Raw genomic sequence first — 7041 nt, 5'->3', positions numbered from 1 at the left:
TTGAAGAATTGGTCCATTTCATCTGTTTTATCAAATTTATGTAAGTTTTTTTGATAGTATTCCCTTAATATCTTTTTGATGTTTGTAGTGATATCTTTTATTTCATTCCTGATATTGGTAATTTGTGTCTTCTCTTCTTTTTCTTTGTCAGTCTTGGTAGAAGTTTGTCAAGTTTATCGATCTTTTTGAAGAGCCAGGGTTTGTGTCATTGATTTTCTTTATTGTCTTTCCTGTTTTCATTTTCATTGATTTCTGTTCTCATCTTCATTGTTTCCTTTCTTCTGCTTGCTTTGGGTTTATTTGCTTCTCTTTTTCTACATTATTGTGGTGGGATCTTAGATTATTGATTTAGGACTTTGCCCCTTTTCTAATATATGCCTTTGGTGCTACAAATGTCCCTCTCAGCCCTACTTTTAACAGCATCCACAATTTTGCTATGCTGAATTTTAATTTTCATTCAGTTTGATGTATTAATTTCTCTTGAGATTTTCTCTTTGGCCCTTGAATTATTTAGAACTATGATGTTTAGTTTGCAAATGCTGGGAGATTTTTTTCGATTATCTTTCAATTATCAAGTTCCAGTTTAATTCCACTGTGGTTAAAGAACATATACTGTATGATTTCAGTTCTTTTAAACTTGTTGAAGGTTTTTTTTTTTTCATGGCCCAGGATATGGTTTATGTTGACATGCCTTCAGTGGACACTTGCAAAGCATGTGTATTCTATCGTTGTTGGATTCAGTGTTCGGTGAATACCAGTTAGATCTTATTATTTGATGGTATTGTTGAGTTCTTATATATCCTTGCTGATTTTCTGCCTGCCTGTTCTACCAGTTGTTAAGGAAAGGGTTTGAAGTCTCCAAATATAATTGTGGATAAGTCTAAATATCTTTTCGTTTATACCCAATTTTGCTTGGTACATAGACATTTTGGATTCCTATATAATGTCCCTCTCTGTCTCTGGTAGTTTTCTGTGTTCTGAAGTCTGCATTATCTGATGTTAATATACCATCCCTGCTTTTTTTTTTTTTCTTCTTTCTTTTGATTAACGTTTCCATGACATATCTTTTCTGCTCACTTTACTTTCAACCCGCCTAGAGTTATGTTTGAAGTGAACTTATCTTATAGACAGCATATAATCAGGTCATTTAAAAAGATCCTCTCTTCCAATCTCTATTTAGACCATTTACATTTAATGTAATTTTTGATATATTCAGACTTAAGTCTGCCATTTCATTTTTGTTTTCTATTTGTTCTCTTTATTTCTTGTTTTCTTTTTTCTGCCTTCCTGTTGGTTATTTTAGAATTCCATGTTGATTTACTTATAGTGTTTTTAAAGCTCGCTGTATAGCTTTTTAAGTGGTTGTTCTAGGTATTATGCTATATATACATAACTTATTACAGTCTATTGGTGTCATCATTTTGCCAGTTCAAGTAAAGTATAGAAACCTTACCTCCCTTTACATCCCTTTAAAAATATAATTTTCTGGCACTTTCCTGGTGGTCCAGTGGTTAAGACTCTGCGCTGCCAATGCAGGGGATGTCAGTTCGATCCCTGGTTGGGGAACTAAGATCCCACATGCTGTGCGGTGCAGCCAAAAGATAAAAAACAACAACAAGAACAAATATATATATAGAACAAGTTGGGAAGAAATATTTGTAACATATATAATAAAAGTTAAATATATATATATATATATAAAATTTTCTTATTTCCCCTAAACATATTTAGAACCAGACAGTATTATAACTTTGGTTCTCCAATCAAACATAATTCAGAAAACTCAAGAGTAGAAGGAAAACCTATTATATTTACCCATATTTTTGCTTACTGGCTCTTTCTTTCTTCCTGATGTTTAGAGAACTTCCTTTAGCCATTCTTTCAGGGTTGGTCTGCTGGTGACAAATTCTTTTAGTTTTCCTTCATCTGAGAGTGTCTTCATTTCACGAAGGATACTTCTGGATATAGGATTTTTTCTTTTGGCACTTAAAAATATTGTGATACATGATTTCTGATGAGAAATCCACTGTCGTTTGAATTGTTTTTCCCCTATAGGTACAGTGTTTCTCTTTTGCTGTTTTTCAAGATGCTTTTCTTCATCTTTTGTTTTTAGGAGTTTGACTATCATGTGCCTTAGGGTGGATTACTTTGGATTTATCCTGTTTGGGATTCGCTTAGATTTTTGAATCTATAGATTTATATCTTGTGTCAAACTTGGGAAGTTTTCAGCCATTATTTTTGGGAGAACTTTCTTCAGTCCTCCCTCTCCTCTCCTGTCTTTCCAGAGACATTCTGATGACATGGATGTTAAACCTTTTATTATATAGAACAGGTCCCTGAGGCTCTGTTCATTTTTTATCTCAGCATATTTTCTTTCTGTTATTTAGATTGGTAATTTCTATTCTATCTTCCAGTTTACTGATTCTTTCCTCTGCCCTCTCTACTCTTCAGCTCATCTACTGCGTCTTTTGCTTTGGTTATTATATTTTTCTCTTCTAAAATTTCCATTTGTTTCTTCTTGTATCTTCTTTTAGTTTGCTGAGATTTTCTTTTTTTAATGTGTTTTTGTAATTGCTCATATAAGCATTTTTATCATGCTTTAAAATCTTTGTCGAATAATTCTAACATATCTCCCATGTAGCTGTTGCCATCTTTTGATTGTTTTCTTTCATTCAGTTTGAGACCTTCCTGGTTCTTGGTATGATGGTGTGGTGGCTTGAATAATGTTCCCCATAAATTCATGTTCACCTGGAACCTCAGAATGTAACCTTATTTGGAAATAGGGTCTTTGCAGATGTAATTGGTTAAGGTGAGGTCATAGTATATTAGGGTGAGCCCTAAATTCAATGACTAGTGTCCTTATAAAAAGAGAACACACAGACACACACATAAGGAAAATAGCCATGTGATGAGAGAGGCAGAGATTGAAGTGATGCAGCTACAAGGAATGGAAGGGGCCATCAGAAACTAGAAAAAGGCAAGGAAGGATTCTTCCCTAGAGACTTCAGAGGGAACATGTTCTTGCTGACATCCTGATTTCTGGCTTCTAGGTTCCAGAACTGTGAGTGAATAAATTTCTGTTGTTTAAGCTATCGAATTTGTGATACTTTGTTATGGCAGTCCTAGGGACCTAATACAGTTGGTATGACAAGTAATTTTTATTGAAACCTGGACATTTGGGATATATGTTTTGAGACTTTGGATCTTATTTCAACCTTCTGTTTTAGCTGGCTTCCTCTGACACTGCTCTTGCTGGGAACGGAGTGGTAGACACTGCTTCATTACTGCCAGGTGAGGGTAGAAGTTCAGGTCCTACTTGGCCTCTGTTGACAGTCAAGGGAGGATGCTCTTCATTACTCCTAGGCGTTCTCTGACACCACCCCAGTGGGGAGAGGGAAGAATGCCTTGTTACTTCAGGGTGAGAGTATTGGTCGGTGCTCCCTATCTGGTCTCAGCCAATACCAGAGCTAGGGAGTAGGGGGGTCAGGAGGAGGAACTATCACCCAGCAAGGATGAAATTCCAGCAAAGGGGTTAGGATGTTTTGTTACAGCTTGGTGATTGTGCAAGTCTAGGCCCCCAATTCAGCCTTTGCTGGTGAAGGTGGGGTCAGTATTTTTTCTGTAACGTTTGATGCTGGTAAAGCTCTTATTGTCTAAAAGTTTTCTATCTTTCTAGACTGCCTTTTTCCTGTCCTTAGAGAAAGCAGACCTTTGTTGGGGCCCTTTTTGTCTGTGTTTGTGGATTGCCACCTTCTTCCACTCTGAGTCTGCAATATATGAGACAAAAGGAAAACCCAGGGAACTCACCACTGTATCATCTCCTCACTCTCAAGATCCCTAGCTGGTCTGCTTTCTTTGCTTCACCTTTCAGTCTTTTTACATTTGTTTTGTATATAATATCCAGCATTTTGTTAGTTATACGTAGCAGGAAGAATGGGGAAAATACGTCTACTCCATATCCCTAGAAGTAGAAATCCTCTGAGCTCCTAACTTTTTATTTCCTTGACCTCCTCAACTTTCTTCCCATTGTCCTTCATTCTCATTCACTGGCAAAACCCAAACTTTGTAACAGCGTAATTCTCTGCCTTCTTCTATGTTTAGGCAGCTAAGTATGAAGAAGAAAAATTGCACAGTGGAGGGAATTGGTGCACCAAAATTCCATGGTATAAAATTTCCAATTGCCCCCATGCTGCCAGCCATGCCTACTGTGTTTATCGTCAGCCCTCTGTTTCTCTCTCTCATTCCTCACACAAGTCACTGAAGCCACCTCCTCCATTCCCTTTCCTAACATCTCACCACCTACCTCACTCACTCTCATCTGCTACCTCATGAAGAAAATGGAAGCCATCAGGTAGGACTGACTCTGCACCTACAATCTTGCACACATCTGCATTCATTCTTACTTTCCTCCCATGATGGAGGATGAAGCCTCTCCTTCTAAAGCCAGTCTCTGCATCTGAGCTATGTAGCCCATCGTAGCCTGCACACTCAGTAGCCTTGCTCATCAATTATTGCCTCTCTTCTAGTATGTCCTCAACGTCATCCCTCCTAAAAAGCTTATATCATTAAAAAAAATCCCCCTTGCTTCCTTCCCTTCTCATTACCTATCCACTTCTCTTCCTCATTTCAAAGCAAGGATTCTAAAATGTGCTTTCTATACTAGCTGTCTATACTTCCTGACATCTCATTCTCTCCTCAATCAACTGTGGTATCATATCTGCCCTCACAGTGTTGAAACAATTCTTGCCAAGGTCTCCAAAGGCATTTATCACAGAAGCCAGCGGACACCTTTCAACCTTACCTTGACATCTTTATAATATTTGCACAATTGAACATTATCTTCTTTTTTTAAAAAAAAAAACCTCCCTTCTCTTGGCCTCTTCTGTTTTCCCTTAATCTCTCTGGCTACTCTCTTTGGTCTCTACCAAGTTTCCCCTTTCTCTGCCAGTGTTCCCTTTTTTAGGCTTCCCTCTTTACACAGTAAGTCTGAACACTCATCCAACCCTTGGCTCCTCACTCTCCTTATTCCCTACATCTAATACATCACCACATCCTTCATTCAACTTCCTTTGTGTATTACTCAGCTCGGGCTGCCATAACAAAATACCACAGACTGGCTAGCTTAAACACAGAAATTTATTTTCCCACAGTTCTGAAGGTTAGAAGTCCAAAATCAAAGCATGTTCAGTTTCTGGTGAGGACTCTCTTCCAGGCTTATAGAGGACTGCCTTCTTAATTTGCCTTCACATGGTGAAGAGAGAATGCAAGCTTTCTGGTGTTTCTTCTTATAAGGGCACTAATCCCATCATGGGGGGGGGGGGCACCCGCATGACCTCGTCTAAACCTGGTTATCTCCCGAAGTCCCCATCTCCAAATACCGTCACATTGGGCTTTATGGGAAGACGGGTACACAAGTCAGTCCCTAGCACATTGCTCTGAAATTCTTTTGCCTTTTCCATCTCTACTGCCATTTTTTCTTACCTAGATTATTTCAATAGTTTCCCAGCTGGCCTCTCTGCCTACATTATCCCACTCAAAGCTGTTCCCCATTCTGTAGCTAGACTGTTATATCTGAGGCAGAAATCAGGCCTCATAAGTCCCCTGCAAAAAAATACTTCAGTCATTTTTGATAGACTTTCTATAAAGTATACACATCTTACTATAGCATGGAAATCCCTCCATGTTTGGGCTCCTGCTTATCTCTTTAACCCATCTCTCTTCCCACCCCTTTGTACTCAGTGATACCTCCATAGTACAATCCTCAGGGTTTGCCAAACACACCATGATTATTAACACTTTCTCATTCTCAGGACTCAACTCAGATGACACCTCCTCTAACAAGCCCTCCATGACCCTTAGTCTGGATGAGGTGCTTTTTCTAAGTAGCTCACTGTGATTCTTTCTTTCATAGCACTTAGCCCACTTCATTATAGTTGTGTTTTACTTGTCGGTCTCCCCCACTTGGCTATAAGCTCCTTGAGGGCAGTAGGTGGTCCTCACTCCTCACTCTATTCCAAGTATAGGTGCAATTCTGAGCACAAGTAGATATTTCATGTTTGCTTCTTAGGTGCAACTTCTGATTTACTGATGAAAATACTAACAAGAGAACATAAGCTGTCACTCCACCAAAGCCAAGCTATCAAGAAGCCCAGAAACGAAGGAATGTCACTATCAGTGAGTCAGCTGTCAGAGTCTCCAGGCCTAGCACTGATACCATAGAAAAAGGTGACCTTAATCAAATTATTTCACTTCTTTGGGCCTTCATCTGTAAAATGAAAGGGTTGGACTGAATCACCTCCTAAGTGTCCTTCTAATGCTAATGTTTTATAATTCCATGTAAGGAGACCATAAGTGTCTGGTTGGAATGTCTCAGAAATCACCAACCTGGGATAGTTCTTACTCTACCGTAAAGAAATCTGAGGATAGCCTGGGTTTATAAAGAACCCAGGCAATCAGGATTTCTCTTCACTGCCCATTCATTTCTTTGTTAATTCAACATTTATTGAACACCTAATCTGTACCAAGCATATAATGCTTTTCAGTTTAGAAATTTCATAAGTGCTGATAACAATAAGTAAAAAGGACAAAATTCTCTGTGAGGACAATTTGACATATAATTTTCCAGATTTCAGACAGAAACACGGTGACTTCATAGGGGAAAACGCTACAGAAGGTTCTATAAGAACTGCTCCATTCAATTGCATTTAGAAATGGTTATGTAACTGTTACATTGAACAAGTGTGACTCATAGGATGTAATCAATCATAAAGCAACACTTCAAATTTATTCCACAGAGTTAGCACTTTCTCTACTCTTGGGTGAAATTTAGATCGAATTTTTATTCTTCTAGTCACTTCCAGGAAATATATCCTTTGGTCAGTAATTAACGTGTCTGGATTCATGTCACAGTAAAAACATCGACAGGTTTCTCCCATCCCCATCTCAGCCTCCTACAAAGAGCCACAACTGGGTTAGGAGAGCAACCCATGTGCCCTTTCTTTTCTGATCCCTGCCCCCTGCAGTTTTCAGAAGGTGACTGCA

This window comes from Delphinus delphis, chromosome 10 (assembly GCF_949987515.2).
Source record: "Delphinus delphis chromosome 10, mDelDel1.2, whole genome shotgun sequence".
NCBI classification, from domain to species: Eukaryota; Metazoa; Chordata; class Mammalia; order Artiodactyla; family Delphinidae; genus Delphinus; species Delphinus delphis.
This window is presented reverse-complemented; position numbering follows the sequence as displayed.